The 16631-nt window shown below is 38.0% G+C and overlaps 1 protein-coding gene and 2 long non-coding RNA genes across 5 annotated transcripts in view; 1 reads left to right on the plus strand and 2 right to left on the minus strand.

Annotated features, from left to right (window-relative positions):
- The window catches only part of LOC137633937 (uncharacterized), a 249298-nt gene that overhangs the window by 145811 nt on the left and 86856 nt on the right, over positions 1–16631 (minus strand). The gene's annotated exons all lie outside the window — the stretch shown is intronic.
- On the minus strand, positions 5213–6303 carry LOC137633557 (uncharacterized). The gene is made up of 3 exons (XR_011042272.1): positions 6235–6303; positions 5752–5913; positions 5213–5499 (listed from the first exon to the last, which is right to left on the minus strand). It is a non-coding gene; the product is annotated as an uncharacterized lncRNA (long non-coding RNA).
- LOC137633939 (uncharacterized) overlaps positions 14857–16631 on the plus strand; it is a 359450-nt gene continuing 357675 nt past the window's right edge. The window contains exon 1 of the long non-coding RNA XR_011042367.1: positions 14857–14927. This is a non-coding gene — a long non-coding RNA (uncharacterized lncRNA). The remainder of the gene's footprint in view (positions 14928–16631) is intronic.

Below are 16631 nucleotides of genomic sequence, written 5' to 3' on the forward strand. Positions count from 1 at the left end.
TTGAGTGTAGTTGGAAAAGTGTATGGTAGAGTACTGATTAATAGGATTAAGGATAAAACAGAGAATGCAATCTGGGAAGTACAGGGGGGTTTTAGAAGAGGTAGGGGTTGTATGAATCAGATTTTTACAGTTAGGCAGATATGCGAGAAATATTTAGCAAAAGGTAAGGAGGTGTATGTTGCGTTTATGGATCTGGAGAAAGCATATGAGTTGATAGGGAAGCAATGTGGAATGTGATGAGGTTATATGGAGTTGGTGGAAGGTTGTTGCAAGCAGTGAAAAGTTTCTACAAAGGTAGTAAAGCATGTGTTAGAATAGGAAATGAAGTGAGCGATTGGTTTCCAGTGAGAGTGGGGCTGAGACAGGAATGTGTGATGTCGCCGTGGTTGTTTAACTTGTATGTTGATGGAGTGGTGAGAGAGGTGAATGCTCGAGTGCTTGGACGAGGATTAAAACTGGTAGACGAGAATGATCATGAATGGGAGGTAAATCAGTTGTTGTTTGCGGATGATACTGTACTGGTAGCAGACACAGAAGAGAAGCTTGACCGACTAGTGACAGAATTTGGAAGGGTGTGTGAGAGAAGGAAGTTGAGAGTTAATGTGGGTAAGAGTAAGGTTATGAGATGTACGAGAAGGGAAGGTGGTGCAAGGTTGAATGTCATGTTGAATGGAGAGTTACTTGAGGAGGTGGATCAGTTTAAGTACTTGGGGTCTGTTGTTGCAGCAAATGGTGGAGTGGAAGCAGATGTACGTCAGAGAGTCAATGAAGGTTGCAAAGTGTTGGGGGCAGTTAAGGGAGTAGTAAAAAATAGAGGGTTGGGCATGAATGTAAAGAGAGTTCTATATGAGAAAGTGATTGTACCAACTGTGATGTATGGATAGGAGTTGTGGGGAATGAAAGTGATGGAGAGACAGAAATTGAATGTGTTTGAGATGAAGTGTCTGAGGAGTATGGCTGGTGTATCTCGAGTAGATAGGGTCAAGAATGAGTTGGTGAGGGTGAGAACGGGTGTAAGAAATGAGTTAGCGGCTAGAGTGGATATGAATGTGTTGAGGTGGTTTGGCCATGTTGAGAGAATGGAGAATGGCTGTCTGCTAAAGAAGGTGATGAATGCAAGAGTTGATGGGAGAAGTACAAGAGGAAGGCCAAGGTTTGGGTGGATGGATGGTGTGAAGAAAGCTCTGGGTGATAGGAGGATAGATGTGAGAGAGGCAAGAGAGCGTGCTAGAAATAGGAATGAATGGCGAGCGATTGTGACGCAGTTCCGGTAGGCCCTGCTGCTTCCTCCGGTGCCTTAGATGACCGCGGAGGTAGCAGCAGTAGGGGACTCAGCAGTATGAAGCTTCATCTGTGGTGGATAATGTGGGAGGTTGGGCTGTGGCACCCTAGCAGTACCAGCTGAACTCGGCTGAGTCCCTGGTTAGGCTGGAGGAACATAGAGAGTAGAGGTCCCCTTTTTTGTTTTGTTCTTGTTGATGTCGGCTACCCCCCAAAATTGGGGGAAGTGCCTTTGGTATATGGATGGATTATTGGGTATTCCTTAATAAATATGAACATATTTGGATAACTCAGATATAGACAAGAAGTAAAAATTCTATAGGTTGTACATCATAGATGTAAGAGAGAGAGAGAGAGAGAGAGAGAGAGAGAGAGAGAGAGAGAGAGAGAGAGAGAGAGAGAGTTGAAGAATATGTGTTGGAGGAAGACTGTGGGAGATCTAGTTTTGAAATTATGGGAGTGTTGGGTGACTGGGCGAGACTGGAGAAAGATTGGTGGAGATTGACTGTTGGAGATAGATTGTGAGAGAACTGATAGAATGTTGGAGAAATTTGCTGGAGAAATAATAATATCAGGTCAAATTATGTTGAAGATTGTTGGAGAAGAAAGAGGGAGAGGAATGGTGTGTGGTAGTAATAGGCCTAGTCAACCAACCCTGCCTCTCCACTTCCTTGGTTTAATGGCATCATGTCATGGGCACATTATGATTTTATAATAAAAGACTTATTTCATTATCAATACTTTCGATTTTAGAGCAGAGGCCGATGGGGGAAGCTACCTTACTTCATGGTGAAAATAGGAAAGTTCATCACATGGTCTATTGCGTAGGATTAAACTCTCTCTCTCTCTCTCTCTCTCTCTCTCTCTCTCTCTCTCTCTCTCTATATATATATATATATATATATATATATATATATATATATATATATATATATATATATATATATATATATATATATCCATGCACGAGCACACACACAATTACGTTTCATATATACCCAAAGGAATAAGAGGAAAAGAGATATCAAAATTTTTGAAACGACTTTGCTTTGGGGTAGAACGAAGTCCAGAACTGCTTCCCTGTCTAACATCGCTTATGTTCATGTGGTGTACCAGTCACCAGCATCCTTCCTCCCAGCAGGGAAGAGTCCTCCTGCGGTTAGGTCAACAGTTCGAGACGTATGAGAGCTTCAGACATCTTCCCTTGATGGGCTTGAGAAACACTTTATCCCAACAGAGGCAAATTTCATGAAAGTTAAAAAGCCATAACTCCAACTGCTCATGGATTCATAGTGAAAACCAAGACATCCATAGGTGGAATTTCTAATTTTCGATTCACCCCTGATCCAACGATACAGAGTAGACGCTTCCAAATCTCCTCTCGGGAGAACCTGAAGGTAGCCATGTATTACAGGCATCCAGTATATCTTTAATATATATACATATATATATATATATATATAAATATATATATATATATATGTATATATATATATATATATATATATATATATGTAAATATATACATACATACATGTATATATATATACATATATAAACAAATATATATATATATATATATATATATATATACATACATACATACATACATATATATATATATATATATATATATATATATATATATATATATATATATATATATATATATACAGTCATGGGATAAAAATAAACTTAAAAATAAAATATAAAAAGAAAAAAATCGCTTAACAAATTGGTCAAGGTGCAGATTGGTCAAGGTACAAATTGGTCACAGTGTTAATTGGTCAAGGTGCAGATTGCTTAAGGTGCAGATTGGTCAAGGTGTAGATTAATCAAGGTGCAAAATGGTCAAGGTACAAATTGGTCACAGAGCAAATTGGCCAAGGTACAAATTGGTCAAAAGTATAAATTGGTCAAAAGTGCAAATTGGTCAAGGTGCAGATTGGTCAAGGTGTAGATTAATCAAGGTGCAAATTGGTTAAGGTACAAATTGGTCGCAGAGTAAATTGGCCAAGGTGCAAATTGGACAAAAGTGCAAATTGGTCAAGGTGCAGATTGGTCAAGGTGTAGATTAATCAAGGTGCAAATTGGTTAAGGTACAAATTGGTCGCAGAGTAAATTGGCCAAGGTTCAAATTGGACAAAAGTGCAAATTGGTCAAGGTGCAAATTGGTCAAGGTGTAGATTAATCAAGGTGCAAATTGGTTAAGGTACAAATTGGTCGCAGAGTAAATTGGCCAAGGTTCAAATTGGACAAAAGTGCAAATTGGTCAAGGTGCAAATTGGTCAAGGTGCAGATTGGTCAAGGTGTAGATTAATCAAGGTGCAAATTGGTTAAGGTACAAATTGGTCGCAGAGTAAATTGGCCAAGGTGCAAATTGGACAAAAATGCAAATTGGTCAAGGTGCAAATTGGTCAAGGTGCAGATTGGTCAAGGTGTAGATTAATCAAGGTGCAAATTGGTTAAGGTACAAATTGGTCGCAGAGCAAATTGGCCAAGGTGCAAATTGGACAAAAGTGCAAATTGGTCAAGGTGCAGATTGGTCAAGGTGTAGATTAATCAAGGTGCAAATTGGTTAAGGTACAAATTGGCCAAGGTGCAAATTGGACAAAAGTGCAAATTGGTCAAGTTGCAGATTGGTCAAGGTGTAGATTAATCAAGGTGCAGATTGGTCAAGGTGTAGATTAATCAAGGTGCAAATTGGTTAAGGTACAAATTGGTCGCAGAGCAAATTGGCCAAGGTGCAAATTGGACAAAAGTGCAAATTGGTCAAGGTGCAGATTGGTCAAGGTGTAGATTAATCAAGGTGCAAATTGGTTAAGGTACAAATTGGCCAAGGTGCAAATTGGACAAAAGTGCAAATTGGTCAAGGTGCAGATTGGTCAAGGTGTAGATTAATCAAGGTGCAAATTGGTTAAGGTACAAATTGGTCACAGAGCAAATTGGCCAAGGTGCAAATTGGACAAAAGTGCAAATTGGTCAAAAGTGTAAATTGGTCAAAAGTGCAAATTGGTCAAGGTGCAGATTGGTCAAGGTTCAAATTTATTTGATCAAGGTGCGAACTGGTCAAAGCGGAAATTTTTCACGGTCCAAACTGGGCAAGGTGCACTTTGATTAAGGTTCACATTGGTCCAGGGGCACATTGGTCAAGGTACAAATCGTTCACGGTGCAGAACTCATCACACGAGAGTGTTAATAATGTTTATTTGAAATTACAATTTGTGAATCAAATATAAAAGTTTGTCTTTGTTAAATCATTGACTGTGTTTCTAGGTGACATAGGCAATACTAGACGTTCTGTCCATATCTAGAAATTGTCCTATTTATAGAAATGCCTCTTTTTAATTAAATAGAATCTAGTAGTTCATTTGTTGGTCTTCATTTTTTTTTCATAATACCCAATATAGAATACTATGTGTTAACGTTTCAAATACCACACAGCGTTTTTCAATACATACGTTTAGGTCTACACGGGTTTCTTTTTTCGAAATTTGTGAATATTTAATTTTAAGAATGCTTTTTTATGTAAGAACCATTCAAAATGTAACGAAATTTTTACTAATTTACAGCTAACATCGTCTAATATATTAATTTTCGAATATTTAAAGTAGTCCTAATAGTGTTTTTTTTTTTTTATTTCATGATTAACGTGTGTATATTACAAAGAAGACCGGCCCAACAACATCGTATAGTCAACAACAACAACAACAAAAGCATTCGCTTCTAGCCCAATGCAGGACCAAGGCCTCAGTCATGTCCAGGGGTATGATCAGTTTTCCTACCTAGGCCTATGCTTTTCAACTGCAGCTAAATGTTGTTTTAAAAAAGGTTTCCAATTTAAATTCAAGTCAAATATCAAATCTAAAACCTTCTCAGTACTATAGATTTCAGTAATTAATTTATCATACAGGCAAATTAAACCTTTTTTTTCATGCAAAGTCTTCTTAAAGCTGTTTAATCATAGTGTTTCTCGTCGTGTCTCCTACTAAATTGAGGCTTTTGTCGCTAGTTTCCTCGTTGTTGCTATTGTTAAGTTTGTTGTTTTTTGTTCTCTAGTCTTGGGTAGTGCCATAGCCTCCGTTTTTTTATTAAGCCTACTGTACTTTGTTAGAAATTACAGTGGCCAAACTTAGTGATCGCCAACCTATTTATGCATGTGTTTGCTGTACAGTGTTAGTTTTTTCTTGCTTCTTTATATGAATCCAGTAAATCAACCTGGTTAGAGCACCAAACAGTTCAATTATGAAGAGTTTACTGTAAAACTTGTCTTAAAGAATTCATGGGCTAGAATATGATCATCAGGAATTCTCAAGATTGTCATCAATGAATAGCAAATATATTCTATTAGTAAACATTTCTTCAATGAACAACAATTTCATGGTTCTATAATGGCATAATAATCAACAATCAATGTTAAACAATCAGAAACAAAACAGGGTATAAGCATGTAACCATGAAAAAGCTTACCTGCAATTTTGGAAAAAAGACATGCTGCCCCGAGGATTATGTTTGAAAACTGTTAATACAACTTTGAGCATCTGATTAGAAAAGGCCATTCATTCCAAAACTTGTAAGATAAATCGACCAAGACCTTTACCACGATATTCAGGCTCCAGTTGTAATTCATAACTGCAAAAGAAATAAACAGAATTGGGTAGTTAAATTGGTAGAACTTCAGAAAATCAAACTTGAAGCAAATGCTTTTATGATGAAGAAGCTGACATCAAGTCTTTTTATAGTTTTTATATAAAAGATCTGTTTTACTGTTCTTAAAAAAGAAATAACTCATGGTTTAGTCAGCATTTCCCACTGGGATAAAACTTTTTCATTTATTTTCGTCTCCAGAGATAGGAGCAAATGCTTGCGAAGGTACAGTAAATCCATTGAGGAAGATTTCTAGCAATAATTAGCCAAATCTGCAGGAGATTTTAAAACAGAAGGCCCAGATACAGACAACCTCCTTCTCCTGCTGGTGTCCGTGAACAGCCCAGGCCAGGAGAAAGCAGGTGACAGACAGACACTATTGGGGATGATAGAGAGGCGGACTTCGGTCGGCCTTTTCACATATGAAGTTGGATGGCTTTATACCAACATGAAAATCTCTCTCTCTCTCTCTCTCTCTCTCTCTCTCTCTCTCTCTCTCATGAAATAATTTGATTAAGAATCATGATATTATGTAGGCGATAATTAAAGATGTTGCCAAATTTGAAACATGAATCTCATGCATGAAGCCGAGCCTCCAGTATAGGCCTAATGCTGAGATGTGTCCCTTATGTTAATATCTATTTGTCGATTCTGTTACCTAATGATTTATAAGTATTTTCTATGAAAGAAAGAAAGAAAAAATATAATGGTGAAACCAATTATTTACTCAAAAGATTCAAAATCAATACCGAAATGCTGTTGGATTTGAGTATCGGGAATAGCAATGATCACATCAATTATTTTATTATCCTGTCATTACTTTCATTCACGTAAAACTCTCTCTCTCTCTCTCTCTCTCTCTCTGTCTCTCTCTCTCTCTCTCTCTCTCTCTCTCTCTCTCTCGGAGTTTCATGATCAAGTGAATAGAATTTTGAACGAAATTTTCTGGGAAACACTTAATTCAAATAAGCTGTTTCGTTGTGATTAGATTTTCTCATTTTATATCGTTACTGAAACATATTAGTGAGGATCTATCTCATTACTAATATTTGTGATTTAGAACAGAGGCCGATGGGGGAAGCTACCTTTCTTCAGTATGTAGACCAATCATGGTGTGAACAGGGAAGCTAATCAGATGGACTTTAGTTTAGTGTGCACGATTAAACTTGAACTTTTATTTGTTAGTAAATCTCTCTCTCTCTCTCTCTCTCTCTCTCTCTCTCTCTCTCTCTCTCTAATATCCACAGACCTTTGCTTAGACTTCCGTCCTGACCCAAGCACAAGCATCTACGCACATACACAATTACGTTTCACATATACCCATAGGGAAAGAATCAACGGATAGTTGCAATTAAGAACAAAGGAATAGCTGACAAAGAATTATCATGTGTGTAAAAGAAGAGAGAGAGAGAGAGAGAGAGAGAGAGAGAGAGAGAGAGAGAGAGAGAGATTCCCTATAATGCTAAAGCGTAGTTTCTTATTAGTCTCACTTGTTGCCAAATGTAAATGGAACGTTTAATGTAGTTTCAGTATTATTAAGGGAAATAAAGGTATCAGGAGGAGATTTGGCAACGATGCTCGTCGCTCACTCGAATCATACGGTTTTTGAAATATAAATATGTCTATTTTGTTCACAATGTGTGATTTATTGTTATTTTTATTATATATACCATTTATAAAATGTTCATATTTATCATAAAATACAAATTTTCAAATACATTCAAAATTATAGACCTATTAAAGTCTAGAAAATTTGAAACTTTAAGAATATTGAAGTTACTGTATTCGCCTTGAACAAACACACGCACGCACACTCACATTTACGATAGCAGGTTGCTACACAATTGTCCTTCCCGTATCCTATCAAGTCCCTCCCCTATCCTACACAGTGTCCTACACTTTCCCCTCTCCTCCTCTTTCCTACCCTGACCCTCAGGCAATAATGCATTAGAGGTTCTTTCACCTCTATTTTGAGGTGTCATCCTTCTAGTATTAGATGCTCTCCGACCTCTATTTTGAGGTGCCATCCTTCTAGTATTAGATGCTCTCTGACCTCTATTTTGAGGTGTCATCCTTCTAGCAATAGATGCTCTCCGACCTCTATTTTGAGGTGCCATCCTTCTAGTATTAGATGCTCTCCGACCTCTATTTTGAGGTGTCATCCTTCTAGCAATAGATGCTCTCCGACCTCTATTTTGAGGTGCCATCCTTCTAGCAATAGATGCTCTCTGACCTCTATTTTGAGGTGTCATCCTTCTAGTATTAGATGCTCTCCGACCTCTATTTTGAGGTGCCATCCTTCTAGTATTAGATGCTCTCTGACCTCTATTTTGAGGTGTCATCCTTCTAGCAATAGATGCTCTCCGACCTCTATTTTGAGGTGCCATCCTTCTAGTATTAGATGCTCTCTGACCTCTATTTTGAGGTGTCATCCTTCTAGCAATAGATGCTCTCCGACCTCTATTTTGAGGTGCCATCCTTCTAGTATTAGATGCTCTCTGACCTCTATTTTGAGGTGTCATCCTTCTAGCAATAGATGCTCTCTGACCTCTATTTTGAGGTGTCATCCTTCTAGCAATAGATGCTCTCCGACCTCTATTTTGAGGTGCCATCCTTCTAGTATTAGATGCTCTCTGACCTCTATTTTGAGGTGTCATCCTTCTAGCAATAGATGCTCTCTGACCTCTATTTTGAGGTGTCATCCTTCTAGCAATAGATGCTCTCCGACCTCTATTTTGAGGTGCCATCCTTCTAGTATTAGATGCTCTCTGACCTCTATTTTGAGGTGTCATCCTTCTAGCAATAGATGCTCTCCGACCTCTATTTTGAGGTGCCATCCTTCTAGCATTAGATGCTCTCTGACCTCTATTTTGAGGTGTCATCCTTCTAGCAATAGATGCTCTCCGACCTCTATTTTGAGGTGCCATCCTTCTAGCATTAGATGCTCTCTGACCTCTATTTTGAGGTGTCATCCTTCTAGCAATAGATGCTCTCCGACCTCTATTTTGAGGTGCCATCCTTCTAGTATTAGATGCTCTCTGACCTCTATTTTGAGGTGTCATCCTTCTAGCAATAGATGCTCTCCGACCTCTATTTTGAGGTGCCATCCTTCTAGCATTAGATGCTCTCTGACCTCTATTTCGAGGTGCCATCCTTCTAGTATTAGATGCTCTCCGACCTCTATTTTGAGGTGCCATCCTTCTAGCATTAGATGCTCTCTGACCTCTATTTCGAGGTGCCATCCTTCTAGTATTAGATGCTCTCTGACCTCTATTTTGAGGTGTCATCCTTCTAGCAATAGATGCTCTCCGACCTCTATTTCGAGGTGCCATCCTTCTAGCATTAGATGCTCTCTGACCTCTATTTTGAGGTGCCATCCTTCTAGTATTAGATGTTCTCTGACCTCTATTTTGAGGTGCCATCCTTCTAGTATTAGATGCTCTCTGACCTCTATTTTGAGGTGCCATCCTTCTAGTATTAGATGCTCTCTGACCTCTATTTTGAGGTGTCATCCTTCTAGCAATAGATGCTCTCCGACCTCTATTTTGAGGTGCCATCCTTCTAGTATTAGATGCTCTCTGACCTCTATTTTGAGGTGTCATCCTTCTAGCAATAGATGCTCTCCGACCTCTATTTTGAGGTGCCATCCTTCTAGCATTAGATGCTCTCTGACCTCTATTTTGAGGTGCCATCCTTCTAGTATTAGATGCTCTCTGACCTCTATTTTGAGGTGCCATCCTTCTAGTATTAGATGCTCTCTAGTATTAGATGCTCTCTGACCTCTATTTTGAGGTGCCATCCTTCTAGCAATAGATTCTCTCTGATCTCTATTTTGAGGTGCCATCCTTCTAGCATTAGATGCTCTCTGACCTCTATTTTGAGGTGCCATCCTTCTAGTATTAGATGCTCTCTGACCTCTATTTTGAGGTGCCATCCTTCTAGTATTAGATGCTCTCTGACCTCTATTTTGAGGTGTCATCCTTCTAGTATTAGATGCTCCCTGACCTCTATTTTGAGGTGCCATCCTTCTAGTATTAGATGTTCTCTGACCTCTATTTTGAGGTGCCATCCTTCTAGCAATAGATGCTCTCTGACCTCTATTTTGAGGTGCCATCCTTCTTGTATTAGATGTTCTCTGACCTCTATTTTGAGGTGCCATCCTTCTAGTATTAGATGCTCTCTGACCTCTATTTTGAGGTGCCATCCTTCTAGTATTAGATGCTCTCTGACCTCTATTTTGAGGTACCATCCTTCTAGTATTAGACGCTCTCTGATCTCTATTTTGAGGTGCCATCCTTCTAGTATTAGATGCTCTCTGACCTCTATTTTGAGGTGCCATCCTTCTAGTATTAGATGCTCTCTGACCTCTATTTTGAGGTGCCATCCTTCTAGTATTAGATGCTCTCTGACCTCTATTTTGAGGTGCCATCCTTCTAGCAATAGATGCTCTCTGACCTCTATTTTGAGGTGCCATCCTTCTAGTATTAGATGCTCTCTGACCTCTATTTTGAGGTGCCATCCTTCTAGTATTAGATGCTCTCTGACCTCTATTTTGAGGTGCCATCCTTCTAGCATAGATGCTCTCTGACCTCTATTTTGAGGTGCCATCCTTCTAGTATTAGATGCTCTTTGACCTCTATTTTGAGGTGCCATCCTTCTAGTATTAGATGCTCTCTGACCTCTATTTTGAGGTGCCATCCTTCTAGCAATAGATGCTCTCTGACCTCTATTTTGAGGTGCCATCCTTCTAGTGTTAGATGCTCTTTGACCTCTATTTTGAGGTGCCATCCTTCTAGCAATAGATGCTCTCTGACCTCTATTTTGAGGTGCCATCCTTCTAGTATTAGATGTTCTCTGACCTCTATTTTGAGGTGCCATCCTTCTAGTATTAGATGCTCTCTGACCTCTATTTTGAGGTGCCATCCTTCTAGTATTAGATGCTCTCTGACCTCTATTTTGAGGTGCCATCCTTCTAGTATTAGATGCTCTCTGACCTCTATTTTGAGGTGCCATCCTTCTAGTATTAGATGCTCTTGACCTCTATTTTGAGGTGCCATCCTTCTAGTATTAGATGCTCTCTGACCTCTATTTTGAGGTGCCATCCTTCTAGTATTAGATGCTCTCTGACCTCTATTTTGAGGTGCCATCCTTCTAGTATTAGATGCTCTCTGACCTCTATTTTGAGGTGCCATCCTTCTAGTATTAGATGCTCTCTGACCTCTATTTTGAGGTGCCATCCTTCTAGTATTAGATGCTCTCTGACCTCTATTTTGAGGTGCCATCCTTCTAGCATTAGATGCTCTCTGACCTCTATTTTGAGGTGCCATCCTTCTAGTATTAGATGCTCTCTGACCTCTATTTTGAGGTGCCATCCTTCTAGTATTAGATGTTCTCTGACCTCTATTTTGAGGTGCCATCCTTCTAGCATTAGATGTTCTTTGACCTCTATTTAGAGGTGCCATCCTTCTAGTATTAGATGCTCTTTGACCTCCAGGATGTCCTCAGAACCAAATCTCTCCTCTTCCTCTGAGAGCTTTTCATTACTGCTCCGCTCCTTTGAGAGATTTCTATTTCTTCTTTCTGCCTTTGAGCGCTCTCTTTTCCTCCTCTCTCTCTTTGAGAGCTTTTTATTATTCTTCTCTTTCTTTGATACCTCTCTGTTATTCATCTCTTCCTTAGTGACTTCACCATTACTGGTCTCTTCCTTTGAGAGCTTTCTTTTTCTCCTCTTTTTCCTTGATAGCTTTTTATCACTTCTCTCTGTCTTTGAATCGTCTTCAGACAGATGTACTTCAAGAGTAGGAACTTTTTCTTCTTCCTCCTTCTCCTCCTTCTCTTCTTCTGCATCCTCCTCTTCTCCTCTTTGAGGAAGACCCGCCTCTTTTTCTTGTTCTTCCAATGGAAGATCGATTTCCTCTTCCAGTTCATCCTGGACCTCTTCTCCAGCAGGAAGACCGATTTCATCCTCCAGTTCTTCCTGGAAAGTTTCTTCAGCTGGAAGAAATTCACCATCTTCCAGCTCTTCTTGGAACATTCCTTCAGCTGGAAGAAATTCACCATCTTCCAGCTCTTCTTGGAACATTCTTTCAACTGGAAGATCGATTTTCTCTTCCAGTTCATCCTGGAGTACTCCAGCAGGAAGATCAATTTCATCTTCCAGTGCATCTTGGAACACTCCTTCAGCAAGAAGATCTCCTTTTAACAACCTTCCATTTCCATCTTTCACTGTCTCTTCAATTCTTGTACCAGCCTTCCTTACTCTCTTCTTATTCTCTTCATATGAATGACCCCACCTCAGGTCAGCTGCCCTCTTTGCCTCACGTACCTTTCGCTTTACTTCCACATTTTTCTCTATATTTTTCATACTTCTCTATACTATTACTCTGCAGCCATTCTTCAAAAGCCCTCTTTTTCTCTTCCACTTTTACCTTCACTCCTTCATTCCACCATTCACTGCCCTTCCTCATGCTGCCTCCAACAACCTTTTTGCCACACACATCACTTGCAATCCCAACAAAATTTTCTTTTACTAACTTCCACTCCTCTAAATTACCAGTTTCTCTTACTCTCACCTCGTCATATGCCATTTTCAACCTTTCCTGATATTTACTTTTTACCCCCGGTTTTATTAGCTCTTCAACCCTCACTAGCTCCCTTTTACATCCACCTACTCTATTCCCCCACTCTTTTGCTACAACTAATTTTCCTTCCAACAATATTTATGATTACCGAAACCTTTCCTGAATACAGCATTATTTTTGAAAAAAAAGCAAGTAGAGAGAGAGAGAGAGAGAGAGAGAGAGAGAGAGAGAGAGAGAGAGAGAGAGAGAGAGAGAGAGAGAGAGAGAGAGAGCCATTAGAATCCAAGAAATTCTTCTTTTAGCTTCAACTGGAGTCCAAATGTCTTCAGGTATGAAGGGGAGAGAGAGAGAGAGAGAGAGAGAGAGAGAGAGAGAGAGAGAGAGAGAGAGAGAGAGAGATAAATCAACAGAGAATTCACAAGATAAAGAAATACAGAAAGGAATTAAAAAAAAAGACCATAGCAAAAGGAAAGATTTATTCATAGTTTTCTTTCTGTGCAAATCGTTACATTTATCTCCTAAAACGTTTTTGAGGCAAATCTGACTCTCTGAAGACATTCTGGAAGCGTTCTTATTTCATCTTCGTTCATTCTCAGAATGTAATGTTCGCCTCCGTTTGAATTTCCTCTGTATTCATGTTAACAATTATGGAAATGACCGAAAGATTAAAGAATTCCAACTCTCTCTCTCTCTCTCTCTCTCCTCTCTCTCTCTCTCTCTCTCTCTCTCTCTCTCTCTCTCTCTCTCTCTCGTAGGAATCTTCAAAGTGTCTCCGAAGGAAAACGGGAGAAATTTTACGCTGAAGATGAATTTTGTTCTTTTCCGAGGATTTCATTCCTTAATTTTTCGTTCGTTTTCACTCCAATTATGGAAAATTCTACCATATTCTAATGGCCGGTGTAATAGAGAGAGAGAGAGAGAGAGAGAGAGAGAGAGAGAGAGAGAGAGAGAGAGAGAGAGAGAGAGAGAGAGAGAGAGATTCCATATATGTCTCTGTTCGAAAGAAATCTTCAGTGTCTCCGGAGAAAAATAGGACAATTTGGTCTAATGGCCGATGAGAGAGAGAGAGAGAGAGAGAGAGAGAGAGAGAGAGAGAGAGAGAGAGAGAGAGAGACGCATTCTTGTCATATTTCATTTCCGTTTATTCCCGGAGAGTAACGTTCATCTTCCTTGTAAATCTCTTTAGAATTCGTTTTCTTCTTCTTCTTCTTCTTCTTCTTCTTCTTCTTCATCTTCTTCTATTCCTAAATATTAGAAATATGTTCTCAATCGTCCTACGATCTATTCTGAAAATGTTCAATTATTATGAAAAGAGAATTATAAACATATAAAGATAATAGGCAAATCGGTAGAGTTACTTCAATGTCGGAGGAAAATTTGGTGAGTTTTTATGTTGGCGAATAACTCGCTAAATCAGATAACTTCTAAGTTTTGGTCATAGTTATTCAATTTACGTAATATATATATATATATATATATATATATATATATATATATATATATATATATATATATATATATATATATATATATATATATATATATACTAGCGTTTAAAATAATGCTATTTTGACGTCTTACAAAACATCGTACGTCTGGCAGCAACGTCTGCTTGCCCAAGTCCCGAGTTCCTACAATTGAGTTCCTATTATGTAATGGAATATTATTATTATTATTATTATTATTATTATTATTATTATTATTATTAATATTCATTTCCTGATATATTTACAGTATTTCAAAGTATTGAAATAAGAAATTTATGGTCAGATTAATTGGATCAAACGACACCACACTCAGAAAAAATGTCAGTCTATAGGCCTACACACACACACACAAACACACACACACACACTATAACGAAAAAGGCAGAAATAAGAAATAAGCAAAATATTAAACAGTTACTAGATCTAGTATATCCTTTTATATCAATAATATACTTTACGTTTGTTCTGGTTTCTATCGATGTCTTTTGTGAGGCTATATAGGATAGGGACTATAAAAAAAACCCTGGAAATGAATTGAAATAAATGGCAAGAGGCCGAATGGTCGGAAGAATGACTAAATCTCACAGATCCCGAAATTTCCCATAAAACGAATATATAAAAAAAGAGTTTATCTATTCAGAATATCTATCCTGATATAGACTTTATTTTAATACACACATTTTAGAATTTAATAACAATTTTTAATCACTATTCATTATTTGAAATAAATTTGAAAAATTACGCTGTCCTAAATCTCACAGACTTCGCGACTCCTGAAAGCCCTGAGGCGCCTCCCGCGGCCCACCGTGACCTTGGGCCCTGGAAGGAGCTTAAGGAGGCCTACGTCCTGAGTGACTGAGTCCTGACGGGACAAGGTCAGTGAACAATGATTAGTGAACCTAAAGGGATCTACTCTACTTCGTTCCTAAGGGTGAGGCTAATTTTTTTCCTTTGTAACTTCGTGTTGTTTTAATCGGTTTATATGTGTGTGTGTGTGTATTACTAGTCCACCGCAGGACAAAGGCCTCAGACATGTCCTTCCACTGAGTCTGTTTATAGGCTTTCTATGCCAGTTTACACCCGCAAAGTTTCTTAGTTCGTCGATCCATCGTCTTCTCTTCCTTTCCCTCTGCTTCTTTTACAATCTCTAGGAACCCATTCTGTTGTTCTTATGTCCATCCATTGTCTGTCATCCTCATTAAATATTTTCAGGTCTTCTTCTGTTCCCGTAATTACATAAAGAAAATCTATCTTCTTGGTAAACGACTCAGTTTGTCTCGATAATTCATACATTTATACATGAATTTGTTCATGCATTTATACATATTTCATGTGTTCGTCACGTCAGCTTTCGTGATGTCTACATACACACACGCTCACACACACATTTCTAAGGAGTTTTTGTTTATTAGAGAGAGAGAGAGAGAGAGAGAGAGAGAGAGAGAGAGAGAGAGAGAGAGAGAGTTGTATGAAGCAATCCTACTCAAATGAATCATGTAATGATTCTCTCTCTCTCTCTCTCTCTCTCTCTCTCTCTCTCTCTCTCTCTCTCTCTCTCTCTCTCTCTCTCTCTCTCTCTCTCTCTCTTTCTGGGAAGATTTGTCAACGTTAATACTTCATATTTATTTATTTTAAGATGTTATGAACTGAAAAATGTATCGAGACGTAAACACGCACATACTCATATAGTTTATATTCAGAAGTGAACTAAATTAGAATATTCATTCTAAAAGAGGCCTTACCGTAGATATGGCTGCGAGCTTTATTTTTCCTTTTTTATAGAGATAAAGACTTATACAAAAATAAATCAGGAACATTATGAGAAATTGGTAAAAAAAATAAAAGGAAATAATCTATCAGTTACCAAGAACTAAAGACTAGAAAGTATAAGAAGAAGAAATTTCTACTTTGGATAGCTAAGTGAATTAAAATGCATGAGTCAGTTTTAGAGTTCATTTATTTTTTAGCCCATTATTAATTCTTATTTTTTATTTTTTATTACATTTTTAATTGTACTTCATTTTCACTACAGTTATGCTGGCTATTTTGCAAAGTACAAATAAACTTAGGATTAGGCCTATATGAAACCTAAAGTTTTAAACATGATTTTGAATATTACGTTAAAAATGGTTGTCAAGATTTATCAAGTGTCAATTCTTAGTTATTTTGGCTTATCTTAATTACGCATAGAAGATATAAGCCAAGAAAATCGTGCTTAGAATTAAAGTTAATTTTCACAAACAATCCTTTGTGAAACTTGCCAAGTAAGTCTGACATGCAACGGATTTGCATTTAGCCTTTTTCCGGCGTAAATATTTAAATAGTGACTTAAATAACAACATATTAAACAATGACTGATACTTTATGGCTTGACTAATGAATAGCATTGCATTATGCTTTATTAAGGCTGGACAAACATGTCGGATCATAATTTATGTGGACTGCCTAGAGAAGAGGAAAAGCAACGTTGCCACATGTTCAAAGCAATTTAGTGGATAATTCATTTATTCGAAATTCAAGTATCACATACAATCAAGGCTTTAAAAAGAGTGAATTTTTTTCTATAATAATCAAATCATTTATAACATAATAAATCCCTTTTTAAGTATGAAGTAGAAAATGGTTTGGAGATTTG

This window comes from Palaemon carinicauda, chromosome 43 (genome assembly GCF_036898095.1).
Source record: "Palaemon carinicauda isolate YSFRI2023 chromosome 43, ASM3689809v2, whole genome shotgun sequence".
In the NCBI taxonomy this organism is placed as follows: domain Eukaryota; kingdom Metazoa; phylum Arthropoda; class Malacostraca; order Decapoda; family Palaemonidae; genus Palaemon; species Palaemon carinicauda.